The sequence below is a fragment of the Zosterops lateralis genome (assembly GCF_965231275.1).
Source record: "Zosterops lateralis genome assembly, chromosome: 7".
In the NCBI taxonomy this organism is placed as follows: domain Eukaryota; kingdom Metazoa; phylum Chordata; class Aves; order Passeriformes; family Zosteropidae; genus Zosterops; species Zosterops lateralis.
In genome coordinates this window covers 1,521,810-1,540,823 of record NC_139767.1, presented here as the reverse complement: position 1 = coordinate 1,540,823, position 19,014 = coordinate 1,521,810, and the positions used below count along the sequence as shown (strand labels likewise).

At 43.1% G+C, this 19,014-nt stretch overlaps 1 protein-coding gene across 6 annotated transcripts in view; it reads right to left on the bottom strand.

The window, feature by feature from the left end:
• The window catches only part of AGAP1 (ArfGAP with GTPase domain, ankyrin repeat and PH domain 1), a gene marked incomplete at its 5' end in the record, with an annotated part of 302,933 nt that overhangs the window by 239,563 nt on the left and 44,356 nt on the right, over positions 1-19,014 (bottom strand). The window lies entirely within an intron of this gene.

Below are 19,014 nucleotides of genomic sequence, written 5' to 3'. Positions count from 1 at the left end.
TTTAGGTTATGGCCATTGCTCCTCATCCTGGCACTGGACACCACTGAAAAGTCTGGCATCACCCTCTTGGCACCTGCCTTTTGGGATAATCTTATGTATTTATGGGATCCAGGATTTATCCAGGCCCACGAAGGGGCAAGGTGTGTGATGCCCATTAGCTTGGACCTGAGCTCAGATCTTAGTTTATTCTGCATCCAAGGCAACATTTCCTCCTTAAAAACAGTCTAAATTATCCAGAACTGAGTTATTTTTTTTATCTGTGACCCTCCTTAATGTATGTTTGCTCACCGCAACACCCGGCACAATTAACAAGCCCCATTACTGGATTGGTTAGTCATGCACAAATCCTTCCCAAGCAGCGGTTTCATCAGAACCTGGCTCCCAAACACAGCTGGAGGAGGGCGTGGCACAAACACCCCCTTTCACACCCAGCTTGCCAGTGCTCTTGCAGGGATGCTGAGGTAATTACCAACCAATAAATGCCCGTGCTTACTCACTCACAAACCAGGATGGCAGAAAAATAGAAGTTAAGCAACATTAGGAATAAGGCTTCTAGGTTCCATGCCTAACATCCCATAAGAAGTCAAGCTTAAAAAACTACCTTCAACTCCCTTGCACCTCCCTCCCACGTCTACAATCAAAACATCCTTTACCAATGCCAGTGAAGGTCAAAAGCAATAAAAAGCAGGTGTAAAAAGGAAGGAAAGTACTGCTACTTCCACCACTAAACAGTGTCCCCAAGTGCCATATCTACAGGTCTTTTAAATCCCTCCAGGGATGGGGTCTCCACCACTGCCCCGGGCAGCTGTGCCAGGGCCTGACCTCACTTCAAGTGAGGAGCAGCTCCAGACCTCAAGACACATCTGAGTAGGGCACATCCCCAGGAGCAGTTCCAGGTGGGAGGCTGGACTCTCACACCAGGAATAAGGGATGCCTGGGTCCCAGCCTCTACACACATCCATTTATTGATGACACTGCGATCCCACAACACACACTGCTGCTCCATTAACACTGAAAATTCCCGATTTAGCTCATTTCTCCATTTATCAGAGTGCTGATGTCTTCAACATAATTAACACTGATTACTCCTCTTAGCTCTATTCACCATGGAATAGACCTGTACATGTATCTGCAGCAGATTTGGATTCAAGACCAGAGACTTGGAGCAACCTGGTTTATAGTGGAAGCTGTCCCTGCCCATAGCAAAATTGGAACAAGATATTTATTGTCCCTGGGATTCTAAGAGATCTCCCTTGACCAGCCTGAGAGCAAATTTCCAGTTCCTTCTAAATCTCGTTCGCTACCACAGAACGATGGCACATTCTTCCATTTCTGACACCCAAAAGGCCATTTCCAAAGGGAAAAAATGAAGGGAAGAGAGGAGGGAGGAGAGATCTGTTACAAGATACTAGTCTAAGAGTAAAAAATTGTTGTTTATGTTTTTCTCAAGACCCAAGTCTGTAAATCCACCAGACTTGGAGTGTGCGGGGCTGCCAGGATTCATCCCGCCCGCATCCCGTCTCCTGATCCAGGCCGCGCTTTCCAGCGCGCCGCGCAGGGAGCGCAGCCTCCTCACCCGGAGCGGGATCAACCATTTTTCATCCTCCCGGGATGACAGACCCCTCCAGAGGAACCACTTTTAAGCGCAGACAAATAGCCGGCACATTCCTCCAGCCCTCTCCGAAGCATCCCACATCCCCTTCTCCCCGCATCCCGCCCCGCTCGGGGCTGTGCTCCTCTCGCACCGGGGTGGAAACGCGGACATCCATCATCGGTTCGGGATGCTGCAGCAGCTCTTCCTACGGGCAGTAAGTGGTACTCAAAGGTTGCTCTGCTGCTGCTCATCACAACTTATCACTCTGCAACTTCTTGTAAGGCTCCCTGTAAATAGGACGAGTTTTGCAGCTGCCTGTGCTGCTGGTGCAAAGCCCAGCACCTGGTGGTCCTGCCATCCCCCTTCACCCCCGGCCAGACGAACGACAGAAATCTGCTTTAATTGCTCATCTAACGCCGGGTTATCTCAGAGCAGGGACCTAATTCCCAGCGCAAGGGATGTCATGTTTAATGTTCCAGAAGAGCTCCGAGATGCCCGCGGAGGCGATACCCAAACCGCGGGGATCGTGCCCGGAGCCCAGGGCAGCAGCGCCCGGTGCCGGCCCCGGCCGGGCTGAGAGCCAAGCGGCGAGCGCTGCCCGGCTCCTGCCGCTCCTCCCGGCCCGCAATTAGCACAAATCCGCTCCCACAACGGGACAAGTCCCTCAGGGCCTGGGACAAGAGCAGGCAGGAGCCACGGCAGCCAACCCAAACAAGTCATTTGGCTCGCAGCCTACGCCGTGTGTCCTGAAGGGCCCTCGGCAGCGGCTCCCGCTCACCTTTCATTCCACAGGCGCTTGGAGCCCAGCAGGATGTACAGGCACCATAAATACCGGGCTCTGAAAAGTGTCGGGCCCACTCGGGGGGCTGGGACACAGGAGTTTACACCCTCCATTCATCCCACCTCATTCCAACACTACAAACTACTCCATGCCCTTCTGCCAAGCTCACAAAACACCCCTTAAGGATTGTGCCTGACAAAGTCTTGCTGTCCCTCCAATGCAGTCACACTGGAAAAGTAGAACCATGGAAATCCTCCATCCCATGTAGCCAGTAAAAGGCCACATTTCCCATGTAGGAGAAGCTCTCTACCAAAATTTAGAATTTCGCAATTTTCAGTAAAGAACCCAGTAATTTATTTTTAATCAGTGAAGCACAGGTGTCTCAAACACTTCTTTAGAAAGATTCAAGCAAAACTCGCGTGATCAGAGTAAGTGCCAAGGGAGCTCTGTGAACACACCATTCCCTGATGCCCACCTTGGATGATGCTCTGGAGCTGAGTTTCACATTCCCAGCACACAGCACTCACTGCCTGCTCACCATCAACAACTGCAGAGATGACCCTGCTGGCAGAAGGGAGCATTCCTGCTCTCCAACAGCTGTGGTCACTGTGAGCAGCAAATACTACTGGTACTGACTTTATAGAGCAAACACTTGTGTCATTCCAAGTGATGCAAAATAGGCATTGCATTTTCTCTTTTCTCAAGAACTCTTTGCAAAAATAATTATAATCATAATTCCTTGATTCCTTGTTCTTAATTCCTTACAGGTGTTTCACATTCTGCCAGCAGATCCAACACAATCACCACTCAAATGTAAAAGGCCAGACATGGAGAAAGAACAGTCGGACTTGATGATCTTAAAGGTCTTTTCCAACCTGAACAATCCTAGGATTCTACGAAATGCCTCATACACCAGCAGCATCTCAGAATTACCATTTCCATGCTGAGACAGATGGGACAGGTTTGCCAGAACCTTCCAGGGACACAGTTCCTGTGATGCTGCTGTTTACATGCCCATGTTTTGGATTTATTGGTCACTGCATTGCCTTTTTTTTTTTTTTTTTTTTTTTTTTTTTTTTTTTTTTTTTTTTGGGGGGGGGGGGGTGGTAAGAAAAGCAGCCCTAAATGTTACCATTTTTGCAGACTGCAGGTTAAACTCTAGACTCACATCACTCCAAGTAGTGGTTCTTTGGCAAATCAATTGTGGAAAGCAAAATTAGGTCACCTGAGCAATTCTTAAGAGTAATTCAGATGTGATCCCACTTTTGTCTCCTGGAGAGACCGCGCTCCATGTGCTGTTTGTCATCACGGATCAGCATTCAACCAACAAACAAGAGAAGGCATCTGGACCAGAACAACATTGTGCTGCAGGGGACCAGCAACACAGAGCCCTAACTCAGGGGCTCTCTGGAGCCACGGGCTTTGCATTAAGGCACTGATCTGTGTTCTCCTGTCACTCTGCACTTGTCCATTAAACAGGCCCAAGTTCACTGTAGGCAATTCTTTACTCAGATGAAGAGCAGAGACATCTTACAACAAAGCAGAGAATAGATGCTACCAGCAAGAATTCAGCATTTGGCATCAATAATGATCTTACTGGCAGCACAAGGAAACCATGTCCTGCCCTAAAAACACTGGATGATAAGCAGGAAAGGGAATAAGGGTGATGGGATGTGCAGTAAAAATGCAACTCAATATTTGTCTTTGTCTCACCAGGAGAGAGGTAAAATGTTTGGCATTGCTTCTCCAGGAAGACCATGCCTTATTGCCAGGGATGTTCTACCACATGGGATAATAAAAGTCACAATAATTTTAATTTTCATTTCTCAGTGTGGATTATGGTATTTCCTTTCTCATCAATTATGCCTGTTATGCACTTCATAGTCTGAAAGCCTCTTGCTTCATAAGACTACATTATTTTATAAATAGAATAATGGAATACCCTTAACTCATAGCCATTCAATGAAGATGAGGGAAAAGATCACTCAACTTTATGTGAAATGGAAAAAAATTAAGTTAAATCTGTTATTATTTCTTTAATCATAAATCATAGCATTTAAACACATGTTAGGGGTACTGTTTTTAAAAAAAATATCTTCAAGCAAATTCCAAATTCCACAAAATCTCTGATGTCCTGGCAGAGCAGGTTTGATCCCTGCAATTTATTTAAATGAACAGAACAAACCCCCTTTTTTTACAGGGTAAGAGCACAAAACCTCTTGAATTCTTCTGCATGACTGAGATCACCCTTTTGATTTCTGCCCCCAAGCTGATGGGGCTGTTAAAATTAATATATTGTGCCCATCCATCAGCTTAAAAACAAAACACACCTGACTGAAGCTGCATTTTTACTGAATAAACCATGGTAGTCCTCAGTTATCTTCTCACTGAACAAAGACGCATCCAGAGAATTAAGTGCGAGATTCATCTGCCCATTTAAAGTAAAGGTTTTTTTACATCACATCATCTGACAGAGGAGTTGTATCTTGCTGCTGCTACAGAAATTAATTGAAGCAGCAGGACAGGCAAAAGTTAAAAATAGGAAAAATAAAATAGATCACAGAAACTACATATTGATATTTCAAGCTAAGACACTAAAGCTTGTTGTCCTGAGAGCTACACTGTTGAATTATAGATATAAAACTAGATTTTTACTTCTATAAACTTGGTTTATCATTCTGCCATTCCCCCAAAGCCTTGGGGATGGAACAATCAATGCTAAAGCCATTCCTACGGGTGATCCCAAGACTCTGCTTCCACTTCAATCCAAGCTGCCAACACAGATCTGTTCACGTACTGCAGTTATTCAAAGGGAGAACTGTAGAAATATGAATTCCATGACTTTAATTTGCTTCTAAGCAGGCAGCCAGTGTGACCTGGGAGCCCTGCTTGCTGTTCTTTTCATCTCCTGAGACAGAACAGCTCAGACACTGACAAACAGCAGCAGGGCTCCTCGGCCATCTGAGGCACGCTCAGAAAAGCATCACCTGATCCAACTCCAAAGGCTGCTTCTGTCACCTGCCTGCCCTCTCAGCTGCTGGCAGGCAAAGATTCCAAGAATAAGCTGCAAGCAAACTCATCTTCCTACACACCCAGCATTCTCTGAGGGGGCTGTTAACAATCTAAGTTGGTACACAATGCCGCTTCCGAATCTCATTTTAAATGCAGGTGTTTATTAATAGATAATACATTATTATAAAGCCATGTTTGTCTCAGTAAGAAACGGTACAAATTTCAAGAAAACCTTACTTCATTTTGGATGTTATATATATATATATATGGGAGGGTTTTTTTGGAAGCTAAACGCTTTTAACTCAGGCTATCATACATTTCCTTTAATCCGCTCTTTGGCACAGTAAAATATTCTGACAGGCAGCATCAGTTTTAACTCAGGACCGCACCTTTTGCTTATTACTTGTGGTGTTTCAGTACCTCACAAGCAGGAAGATTTCCAGATGCCTGCCAGCTACCCAGTGTTCCTCATTTTCAGGCAGGTTGTTTTTCACCTCAAATCACCTAGACAGTCAAAGAGACTGCAGTACAGGGAGGCAAAAAGAAGTCAAGAAAGCACTTTTGGCTAAACTATCAGCTCCCAAATATTGGAAGCAGGTGAATTTGTCATTAACAAGGATCTAGGTGAGCACTCCCAGTCACAGGATGGTCTGCATGAAGCCAAGGCAGGCTCTGAAAGGCCTTGAATACAGCTTACGGCAAAGGACTATTCTAAAAGACTTGGATCCATCAGTGTCAGAAAGACGGAGGATGTGCCATGACACCTGTTCCTGCCACAGCCATCTATTAACTGAACAGTGTTACTCTTCTGGGAACCTGATTAAATTGATGCCACTACACAGCATTTCTCTGCAAAGTCAGGTGTCACAACATGTATCACAGATTAGACCTGGATTTTTTTAACAGTAGGCAAGAAAATGAAAGAAGGAACAGGAACAGAATGGGGAGGATAGTCTAGGCTCATCTACAAGTAGATGACGGAAGGACTCTCAGCTGTGGTGTTCCATTCTGGATACAGACATTCCAAAGGCTCAAACCGGACCTACCTCAGGGAACAGAGGCTTGGGGTGCAGTTACAACTTTACACTCCCTTTCCAGCCCTCAGAAATGGAGTGTTGCTTTCCCCACAGGCTTCAAGGAGACCTCATGGCAGCCTTCCAGCACCTAAAGGGTGCTTAAAAGAAGGTTGCAGAGGGACAATTCACAAGGGCTTCTAGTGGACAGGACAAGGGGGAATGGCTTTAAACAGAAGGAGGGCAGGATTACATGGGATATTGGGAAGAAATTGTTCCCTGGGAGGGTGGGGAGGCCCTGGCACAGGGTACCCAGAGAAGCTGTGGCTGGCTCTGGATCCCTGGAAATGTCCAAGGCCAGGCTGGACAGGGCTTGGAGCCACCTGGGATAGTGGAAGGTGTCCCTGCCCATGGCCTTTAAGATTCCTTCCAACCCAAACCACTCGGTGGTTCTACACCACCACTTCTCTCTGTCCCCCCAGATGCTTCCACCATCTATACAGGGCATTTTGTGGGTGCACATCAAGGTCAGCTGCATGCCAGGCTTTGTGTGGGATTACACAATCGTGGCCCTCTGGCTGGGGACAGAGCAGATGGAACCAGCCCCCAGCTCTGACCCTCCAGGTGCTGCACTCAATGAGCCCCCCCTGTGTTATGCAAACCTTGCATTCAAAGTCTGCTCGAGGCCTTTCTGCAGCTGAACAAACCATGACGTCTGTAAAGGCTTTTAACAATCACCCAAAATTCTTTAAAAACTTCTCTCTTTAAAACCAAGTACAGTAGTAAAGAAAATGTGATGTGAAATCAGCTTGAGTAGCTGTGTTTTCAAGCCATCCTCGAAGCCAAAAAGGTTTTAACAAACAGAAAGAATTTGGATAGGCACTTTGCAAACTGACCCAAGGGCCACCAAAGGACACAAACAGCACGGCAGAATGAAGCATGCAAAACAGCAAACCCAAACAGGTTCAATTCCTACACAGCTTGCTAAAGTCTGTTCTAGCCCAGCTGCTACACCTGCACAGCCTCTTTGGGAATGGAAGTACCACCGTGCATGTGGAAGAAAGGAAGAGAAGGGGAGTCTCCTTTTAGACCAGAAATTACCCTTAAGAAATCCTCCAGTGAAGGATTATAAGTTGTTGGGATGTACAAGCAAACTATCGATGTGCACCATGAGAGAACAACAGGGAAGCTGAAGAGGCTTGGCTGTTTCCCTCCAGATTTGCAGGAATGTTGAACAGTGGCAGGAGGCAGAGATCCAAAACACCCGTTTGGATCAGCTGGGAAATGCTGTTAAACACCAGCACTGCAGTGCTTTCAGCAGATTTAAAATCCTAAAATCACGCAGTGGTTTGGGTTAGAAGGGACCTCAAAGCTCATCCCATTCCATCCCTGTCATGGGCAGGGACACCTTCCACTGTCCCAGGCTGCTCCAAGCCCCAATGTCAGCCTGGCCTTGGACACTTCCAGAGATCCGGGGGCAGCCACAGCTGCTCTGGGCACCCTGTGCCAGGGTCTCCCCACCCCACAGGGAAGGATTCTTATTCCAAATTTTGTATGTTCAACCTGTCTCTAATCAATAGACACATACTGCTTGAACAAAAGATTAAAATCTGAAGAACAACATTTTCCATTGATGAAAGACATTTCTGAAGAGTAACTTTTAATGTATGGATTTGTCTCAATGCACTAAGAACAGTACACAAGTTCTCCCTTCACCATTCTCACATCCCACTTTTTAACATCCTATTCCCGTTCAGCAGCATTTCAATGGACAATCTGCCTGTTATCTGAAGACCTACCATTAGTTTTAATGCAGAAAACTCATCCTGTAGCACTTCAGAAGATCTGTCTGAAACAGAAGCACTCATTAACGCAGAGACCAGCAGGAAACACAGCTCTATATGAATTTTGATTAGTCTGGCTCTGAAAGGAGAAGCTAATTCCTGAAGCCAGCCCTTTCACCATGCACAGGGCTATAAAATGTCCCATTTCCTCCTGGTCCTCTAATTCTGCTCCTGCCCTCCCCCTGTTATTCCAGTGGTTTCCACGCCATTTCATTAAGAGGATAAAAAAAATTGACATAATTTTCTAACATGCCAAAAAAAAAAAAAAAAAAAAGAAAAAAAAAAAAAAAAAGGGGAGGGGAGTGGGCTGGAAAATTCACTTCCTTGCTTTTGCTGTTTTAGCTCCAAAGCTAAGCAAGCCCAGCTGCTCAGGAAATACCATTGGAATGAACACATTATTGAACATGGAAGAATCAATCGAGATTGCTGTCAAAAATTTCACATGCTGCAAGCAGGCCAGCAATCAAAGGGCTCTTACAAAATACTTCTCAGCCATGTTGAACACCTTCATCTTTCAAAACTCGGGCACAAGATCAAAATTACTTAAAAAAAAAAAAATCACAGAAAAAAGAACTGAAATAGAGGAATTTCACCAGGAAGCCAGGAGCTATTTTTTGTTATTAACACCTGACATAACATGACTGTTCTCTAGATATTGCATTTATTCCAGACAAAATGAAGAGTGGGAAAAAGAAGTCATAGCTAAAGACTACTTCTTTCCAAACAGCAAAGCCTACTCATTTTGTGACTGATTTCATCCTGGATTCTTTTTACTGACACATTTGCTGACAAGACACAAAGAACACTGACTCTTTTAAAGGGTAACTTCAGCCTATTTTGCTGTAAATATTTGAACCCCACAGAGGTTTCTCTTTGTCAGCTGACAGTGATGAACAATTTGACCAGGCCAGAGTTGCTCAGGGCTCTGCTACAGCCATGATGAGGAAATTTCAGGGCTTGGAAAAACCTGAGATAGTGGAAGGTGTTCCTGCCCATGGCAGAGGATGGAACTGGATGAGCTTTAAGATCCCTTCCAACCCAAACCAGTCGGAGATTTTATACCAGGTTTCACATGTCCTGATGCAACAGATTGATTTGTTTATGGTTTTCCTGCATTTTCATAATGCTGTGCCACTCTGAAGTAAATATCTGCAGTGAGTCTGTTCTCCCTTGCATCAACAGATGGAATGTAGCTGCCTGTTCAGCTCCTTTCCCAAGCAATTACTTGAATTCTTACTTATTTCCCCTAAAGAACCTTTTGGTGGCCTTCATCATCTGAGAGTACAGATCTTGGAGCAGACAGGAAGACACTGTGAATTGTTGCCGTTCTTGCAAATTCTGTATTTCTCCATTACTAAGCTGAAATAACCAATTTTTTGATGTGTTTTTCTTATTTTTTCCTCTTAACTGTGTTGACTATAATGCATTATCACCTCATGGAATTTAGGTCTGGGATATTCCATTTGATAGTACCTGAAGTTTTTAGTTTCCTTAATACCTGCTATCATGTGCCTTTAGTTACTGAAAGTAACTGGCCCCAGGAAAGGGGCCACTTCATTCAAAAACTCTGTAACTCCACAGGAAATACAAACTAAAAAATAATGAAAAATCATGAAAAAGGAACAACTAACCCTCGGAGTACAGTGCATATAAACCAAAAAAATATCCTCAAGCCAACATCCTCTTTTCCCTCCTCACTCCAACATCCACAAGATACAAAGAACAGACAACCTTCGTAATTCTGTAACTCTACCATTAATAGAAAAACATATTAATAGCCACTAATATCCATTTCTGACACCTCAAAACACTGCCCCCAATCTATATTTCAAGCCTGGCTCAAATGAATTGCTGCAAAAGGATGATGCTGTGCATCCTTCCACTTATACCCCAGACAGGGGGGTTGAGTAAATTTCTTATAAAAGCAAATAATGACAGAAAACTTAAGCCCCCTGCTGCTCCTAATTTGAACTGTTCTTTCAGCTCGAAGCCACAGCATTTGTTAATGGCCTGGATTACTTAGCAGAAATTAAGTTTTGTCTTAGAATCTCTCAAATTAATGACCTCAGTGTGGAATAAGCTTTGTGAACAAGAGTCCCGAGGATCCTGGCAAACACAAGAAAATAAAGAGAAAACAGGTTTTGAAGCTGAAGATTAAAAGGCTGCTTTAAAATTAAGATTATTTATAACAGATGAAAGCTGAGCAGATAACGTATTTGCCTTCCTGAGTAGAGAGAATGCACTATGTCAAAAATTCAAGTCTTGTCCACCTTGAAAAACAATGAATGTCTTTATTTTCCCTTCCCTTCTTATCAGGAACACATTTTCAAGTATGATCCTTCAACTTTTATTACAGCTTTTATGTCCAAGTCAAATAGTTTGCTCTTGGCATATGTGAAACTAAATACTGACAGTTATTGACTGTAAAAGGAAATTCTTAATTGGATGAATTACACCCTCTTGATTCTAAAAACAAATTTGTAGAAATGTTAAAGCACACAAACTGCTTTCACCATGATTCCCATTTTTTATGATACAGCTCAAGTTCCCAGAATTATACCTTACTTCATTCAAAAAAGATTAATTAAGTAAGTTCCTATGAAGATTGATCAGTTTCTTTCATTTGGTACTTCAAGTAACTTGTAATATTATGAATTGTACAATCAGAATACTCTTGAATAATGTTTAATTAAGGCCCAAATGTCGTAACAAAGGTTATCAGAGGTGTATTTAAAAGCGTGTTTGACGTGGGGAAGGCTCATCTTGATTCAAGCTGTGAAGTGATTCAAAATTTAGTGATCTGGGGGAATTATTATCAAAGTAGAAGGCACAGATCTTCTGAAGAAATACTGAATTCCAGCGCATACAGCTTGCTGAGCAATTAGCATAAATAATTCTGACTTGTCCCTTTCCCTTGTTCACTGAAATTGGGATGCTCATTAGCATAAGGAATATTCTCAGGAGAGAAGGACTGCGATTTGTTGCCTCACCAAACAAGCACCTCAAGGAGAAAACTGCCAAGTGAAGAGTTTCAACTGTAGCTGGGATTTCCTACAAGTTTAAACAATCTAGGTTTTATGCAGTAATAAGAAATCTCACTATATTATGTCCTTCTGTCCAAAAGGAAGGAGCAAGGTCACAGACCAACTGCACCTTGGTAAGAAGCACTTCAGTGCAAAATTCTTTACCCACCTTACCTTTTCTCTGGTCTTTCTTCACCAGGCACAATGTGCTTAATGTCATGAAGTGAAGTAAACCTTTGCAAATTGTCTTTGCAATCAATATCAAAGAAAATCATTATGTGATCACGAGAGGGTGAGAAAGCCAAGAGGACTGTCTCACCTAAAATTTGGATTTTACCCCCAGGCTGGTGGTTCCCAGTTCCTCTGACTGGAGACCACCTGAACCTCTGAAGTGCCCCAAAGGACGCAAAACCTGCCACTGATTGATCAGGATTCAATAAACTACTGCTGAGATTGGCCAAACCACACAGTGCAAAGCCTGGCCCCCAGAAATCAAACAGTGACAAATCTCTGGCCCTTCAGCCAGCCAGTATGAGGGAATTTTGGGAGATGGGCTGCTGCAGCATCTGCACAACATTTTACTGAATTTAGCAGGTCTTGGATGCAAACAACACCAACAGATTTTGAAGCCACAGCATTAGGTGTGCTGGATTAGAGCCACAGGTGGAGCGTGGAGGCTCTGCTGTCACCCTGTACCTGTCACCCTTCTCCATCAGCAGGCAGATGTGGCTGTTCCTGGAGCAATGGGAACTTGGAGCAGAAAAGGCTGGGCAACCACCAGCAATCTTTGTTTGCCACCAGCTGCTCTCACCAGAGATCAGGATCACACTCAAAGGAGTCGGGGAAACAGACACAGACAGGTACCTTGGCAATCCTTTAGTGTCAAGCCTAAAGCTCTGTTCACAGTAACTTCCTTCCTGGACCTAATGTGGGTTTCCTTCCTTCTCCAACATCAGTTTTCATGGATATCTTTGTTTACACACAGGAGGGAAAGCAACAGGATAGAAACCTACCTGAAACAGACTTGCAAAACACCAGAGTTGGGGGGAGGGCAGAGGAAAGCTGTAGAATGGGAAATACTTCCAGAAAGTTTTGTCAAACATGAGTAAAGGGTTTGGGGTCACACACCTGACAGGTTTACACAGGTTTTGGCCTGACCTTGCCTTGTGCAGGAGGCGAGACCAGATGACCTCCTGTGGTCTCCCCAGCCTGATTTTTCCTGTAAAGGTAAAGGTTTTAAAACTGCTCAAACATTGTTTTCCTATATTAAGTTTCATATCAAACAAAAACAAAAAAAATTAGTATTTCTCTAAGGAAAGCAAACTGATATCTATCCCTTTCATAACATTCTGTGCAGCATAACAAAGTGAGAGAATAAAGCAACTGCAGGGATTTTCCCCCTTATAACAAGCACACACAAATGATGAAGGTTCAAGCTTAAGAAAACAAAACAAAACAAACCTAATCATAACATAGTAATGTTACATGAAAAAAAAATCTCATTAAAGCCATAGTGATATTACAACAATGCCTCCTGATACAAGTAATCATATATTAATAAGCCTAAATCACATTTTATGCTGGAATATCACTTACAGAAGAGAATAACCCTGTCCAAAATACCATTCTTTAAAGACACTGAACCGTCTTCTTTAAATATTTTAAAAGCAAAAACAAACAACTGCTGGGTAGCAGAACTAAAGGGGCTTTACATCAAACAGCAGATATTACTGTGTGGAAGCAGAGGTCACTCCCCCACTTGCTCCCCATGTGAAAGGCTCCTGGGTTGAGTTCCCAGTACCTCCCAGTGAGAGAAGTGCTGAGGGAGGGAGAACTTGGGTGTCCTTACCTTTGGACGAAGTGCCCAGTGCTTTGGCTGTAGCAAACACTTTACCCCAAAACCTTTCCAGGACTTTTCTCTTCCTGTCACTCCAGGCACTGCTCTCTCTCCATTTCCACCCAGAAAACACAAGATTTAAACCAGCAGCTCCGGAGCAGGGGCACCAAAGCCTGGTTTGATTTAACATGGAACACAGGTATCCACCCCTTCATGCTTCAAAGCAGCCTCCCTCTTCTAATCCCTCCTTTTTATTTGCTTATAAAAGAGCCGAATTACTCAGCTGCACCATTTTCTGCAAAAACATTTGAACACTCCCACATGATGTACAGGCTTGTTTAAACACCAGGTAATAAGGAGCAGGTAAAAGATTCATCCTTCCACGAAAAGCAATTTCAGTCATATCACACAAGATGAAATTCCAATGCATAACTCATCCATTAGCAAACTTAGTAAGCCTAATGTATGGATCACCAAAACTCCCACTTCAGGGACTGCCAAGTTTTTATCTCTTCAACAAGTTCCATGACAGCTTTCTTTCAATAGCTGAAATTTCAAGTACTTCCCAAGTAAAACACAATTTGTGAATTACAGTTCAATCATAACCATACAATAAAAATCCTCTTCATAAAACCACCAGCACTCCCAGGTCATTCCCCCCTGTATTCCATGCATTATTTTGTATGGATGCCACAAGACATTTTCATTAAAACAAACAAACAACCAATCCACCCACAAAAAAACTCACAGATAAAAGTCAAGATTTTCTAGCATTTAGGCCAATCAAAAAAAGATTCAAAGACAACTTCCGGGAGAAATTCAGAGTTACTCCTAAAAACTGAACTTTCTGTTTAACACAAGGAGTTTGCTCTTCACACAGGCCTAAATGAGCCACTGACAGAGTAAAGGGTGCTGCTCACAACTGGCATTTGCACATGTTGGAAATGCTGATTCATGCATATGAAAAATTTAATTCATTAAGGGCTTTATGCAGGTGCTGAGAAACACCTAATGAAGTGCTCATTACTCACTCCAAGAGCTGCTGTCTTCCAATTCACACAGTTTGGGCTCCAAATGTTATTGATTATGTATATTCCTACTTTACACCAAATTATAACCTTGCTCTTTTACTGCTTTAAGTATTTATATTCAAATGGAAAGAAATGGAAAAAAATAAAAGAAATGGAAAGAAATAAAAAACCCTCATGCAGTTTTGCATGTATTCATGATTTAACTGTTCAGCAAATCTAATGCTAAAGGTTAATCTTGAGACAGGGACCAGATGTTCAGTCAGAAGGAAATTTTTCTCAAGAGGAGATACCCAGGAAGTCTGTCTTTCCAATCTGCTCCAGCCCACAGAATTTCCCACCACACTTATCCAACTGGGAAAAACTATGAATCAGCCTCCAATTTAACCATGTACAGAGCAGAAATACCAACTTTGAGGGTTTCAGCACACAACACTGAAAAGCATGTGGAGCATTCATAACATCCTAAAGCGCTTGGCTGAGCATCATACCAGCTCCTGTCAACAACAGGATTCTTGTACAAGCTTCAAAATGAACTTTTAATTCTCTAAAATCTGAGCCATTGACTTGTTTCAGCTTAAATGATAAACAGAGCACTCACTCTGGATTTTAACCAGCAGCACATTTCACAGGTAAGTTTAACACCAGTGGATAAGCTTGCTAAGTCTTCTCCAGGATGAGCAGCCCCTGCTCTCTCAGCCTCTCCTCCCTCACTTGAAAGATGCTCCAGTCCCTTCATCATCTCTCACCATTCTCACCAGATTTGCTCCAGTAAATCCATATTTTACTTTGACAAAGCAGGCCACAATTAATAGTAGGAGTCCAGAGGAAGGATCAGCTCCCTCTGTATCCTTCAGTCTTCCTTCAGAAAAGGAATCCTATCACAGTCTGGTTTGAGTGGGAAGGAGTATTAAAGCCCATCCCATTCCACCCCTACCACTATCCCAAGGTACTCCAAGCCCAAATGTCCATCCTGCCCTTGGACACTTCCAGGGATCCAGGGGCAGCCACAGCTGCTCTGGGCACCCTGTGCCAGGGCCTCCCCACCCTCACAGGGAGGAATTCCTTCCCAATATCCCATCCATCCCTGCCCTCTGGCAGCACCAAAATTGTGCCTTTCAATTCTTAAAGCCACGGGAATCATCAGGAATAAGCAACCCAAGGTTGGGGCGAGGCTAAGGACAGGCTTAGCAGGGCTACCACATACGTTTCTTGTATCCAGGAGAATTTTACTTCACGCTGAATTTAACCTCTTGTACTTGGCGGATGCTGTTTCCCTCAGCATAAGAAATAAAATAAAAACCCCACTTAGGTAAACCCACAAGAAGCAGCCATTATCACAGCACACATTGCTAACTCACAAACAGAACAAAGTTCCCCCTGGCTCCAGCTCAGCGTTTCCCAATGGCCAAAATGAAATGTATATCCATGGATCTCACCTGGCAAGCATCCAGCTGCAGATGCTAATAGATTTTCAGTTACTTGCAACAGTGGAAGGCCATGTTTCAAAATGAGGATAAAACATCTATCCCCAGAAAGAAGAGGATTAGATATTCATTTAGGGGTTTTCATATTAAGTCCAGATCCTGCTAACGATGGGATGCTCTCTAAACCAATCCTAAATCATCTGTGGCCCCAGCATGTCCTAAGATATCTTTAAGCTATACTGCAACCCAGCAGGACAGAAAAGCTCTTCCCCAAGCCACTGTGAGTGAAGAGGGCACAAACAGCACAAAGGAAAGTTTTTGGCTAATTACACAATCTCTGCTCACCTCCTGCCCCTGCACTCGCCAGGATCCCATTGCAAAGCTCCTTAAAAACAGAAATTATTTGCAGAATAATTTAAAACAGAAAAGAAAGGTATTCAAAAGCCTGAAAACATAATTTTTATTTGCTAAAAAAAACTAACCCTGCATCCCACACTACTCTCACGACAGCTTTATTTGGCCAAATCTTCATAAGACTTTTCTGCTCACACGCTGCATTTTGGGGACAATCAGAAGCCTTGCACAGGCTTTGAACACAAATTATTAACACTGCCAATGGTATTATCATCATCGAGAGAAATCTACCCAAAAGCTTCAGTTACATTTTAGTGGATTTTTTGACTGGTTTTGGGCAGAGCATGGCAGCTTCAAGCTGTATAAATCCACCAGAGCAGGACATGTCTTGGCTCAAACATTTCAACAAACACCTAATAAATAAGATATAGGGAAGCTGTATTATCATGCTATGGAATGATGGTTTCACTCACCTGACAAGTATTTTTCAATAGCCTCCTGAGCAGCTTAAGGTTGCTAATAATACAATTATTGATTAAGACAGGAAAACACATCAACCAAGCCACAACTTGGAGTGTGAATCTTAAGCTTTGTCCTTTCTGAAATGCTCCAACCATAGTGAAATAAAAGTGATAAATATTTCATTTGGAAAATGGCAAGAACATACTTTGTGTTTCTCTGGCAAAGGTATCACTTGAATATCCACAGCCCTTTCCAAGTTTTCCATGAGATAGTTATTGAATCATTAAGGCTGGAAAATACCTCCAAGATTGAGCCCAGCCATTAACCCAGCACCACAGCAGATCTGCTTATCTACAAATATTGCAGGTTCTACAAGCACAGCAACATCAAACTGTGCTCATCTACCACCAAATCCACTGCAGAAGTCTGTTTCCAGTATTTGATGTGGAGAGAAAAGCCTTTAGTAAGGCTCTGCTTCAACCTTAGCATCAGTTTCCTTCAAACTGGAAGTACGCCTGCCAAGGCAAAAATGCCTCTATTTTATATTTTCCAAGGCAGGCATCAGAAATTTCATAGCAGCAAGGATTGCTATCACTGGGAGCAATTGATCTGAGAGGTACAACCACTGCTTGCCTGCTTTCCCAGGCAATCTCTACGACAAAATATGACCATTTGTTAAAGCTGTAAAAGTGCATTTCTCAGCTGACTCACAAACTGCCTCATCAAGGCAACTCCCACACCTGTATTTTCCTCTGTTCGCTACAGTAATATTCATTTCAGCCATCCCTCCTAAGGCTGTTACAGCCACGTGCTGCCATCTGACCCTCATTTCTTTTGCAATGTTACATGATTTTACCCAGCATCCAGGACTGTGTTCAAGTACATACACTTAATTCCATGTACAGTGGAATATTTCCCGTCTTACACGATTTTTTTAAACCAGGCAAGAAAAGCGATTTATATTTTATTTTTAACCATCAGCCCTTCAAGGCAAGTTTCAGCATTAGGAGAACACTGAAGGTAATTGAGATTCTCCTTCAGTTCCAACATTGCTACAGCCAACATGAGGGACAGGAAAGATGGCACTGACGTGCCTGCTGGAATACCAAAGAGAGGTGTGAACTTCCCATCTAAAGCTACTTTGCATGTTTATTTTGTGATTATTCCACAGTTCAGGTGAATGTATCAGCTACCTATAATTACTTTCTCAGCTCCATGCCCATAAAACAATTCCTCACTTCCTCATCTGCTTCCTGGTCCAGGAGCATTCATTTCTTTTTCAGGTATTTTAAGAATATTCTGCTAAATTCACTTTTTTTTTTTTTTTTTTTTTTTTTTTTTTTTTTTTTTTTTTTTTTTACTGTCTTTCCTGCCAGCTCTTCAGAAGCCTCTTCTGCTACAGTGAATTTCTGCAGGAAACATTTGTAGGTTCCCTTCCCTATAACCAAATTAATGAGACTATCTTAGTGAAGTTTAATGGAATGGCTTCCCATTTTGTTCACAATACGCTGCCAGAAGAGAGATGGTCACCTAACACAACAATTAGGTTTCTTCCAAGGCCTAATTGCCTGCTTTCCCAACTTTTCCTAAGTAATTTCAGAGGAAGAAAACAAACTGCAGGAAGAATACCTTTCTCAATCATTCATTTCTAGAGATGTAAAACCATCAAAATGTTCAAATGGAAAAAAAACACAACAAAAACAAAAATAACATTGCATGGGTTTTTTTATTCACGCCAGTGCATCATAAAAAGCTCTTTTTCCAGTCACAAGGGACAAAAATGACATTTCCATTGTCTACATGCAAGACAATTGAATTTGATGTCTGTTGATAAACACTGAACAGAAATAAAAAGCTTGCAGAAGCCATGCACTTGCTCGAAGGCAAATCTGAGGATCTGTCAGCCAAAATAAAGACTAACACACGCCCATGGACACACACAGATGCCAAAATCAGGTGCTGAACAATGGAAAAGAGTCCCAGATATTCCTACACTAGTAAGGGAACCATTCCTAAGGTCAGGTTACATTCCAGGATTTGAGATGTTCTGCATAGCAAAGACCAAAGTGTCAAAATTACGTGACAAAACACAAACCGGATAAATTCCAAGGGCCGTTTTGAGCCACCAGGCGACAGCAACCACCAAAAAGTGGGAAAATGGATTTTCATCCTGCTGACTGGAGAAAATGCCACCCCGGTGAGGAACGAGAGGAGGAAGACACTGGAGCAATTGCAAAGCAGAGCAACACAAATTCTGCCTCAGACATTTAATTACAAACACACCAGTCTGGGAAAACAAGGAGGAGCTGCTGCTGGAAGGGCTTGGGTCAGCGGCCCCGAGGGGAGGCGGGGAGGGAAGGAAGCACAACAGGCCTGATAAGATCAGCCTCCTGCCCCCAAGAATCTGAAGCGACTCCAGCTCTCAGCCTAATAAAGAACATCTTTAAAACCAGGACTGAACATCTACGGAGAGAGCCCAAGCACAGGGAGAGAGGTTAAGCCCAGAGACCACACTACAAAACCAGCCTCAAACTCCCCTCCTGAGAAGACAGAAAATTCATGTCCTATTCCCCTACCCAGGGGGACCAGGTGCAATTTGGATTCATTTTTCTGAAGCAATCTGAGTAAACAGACTCACT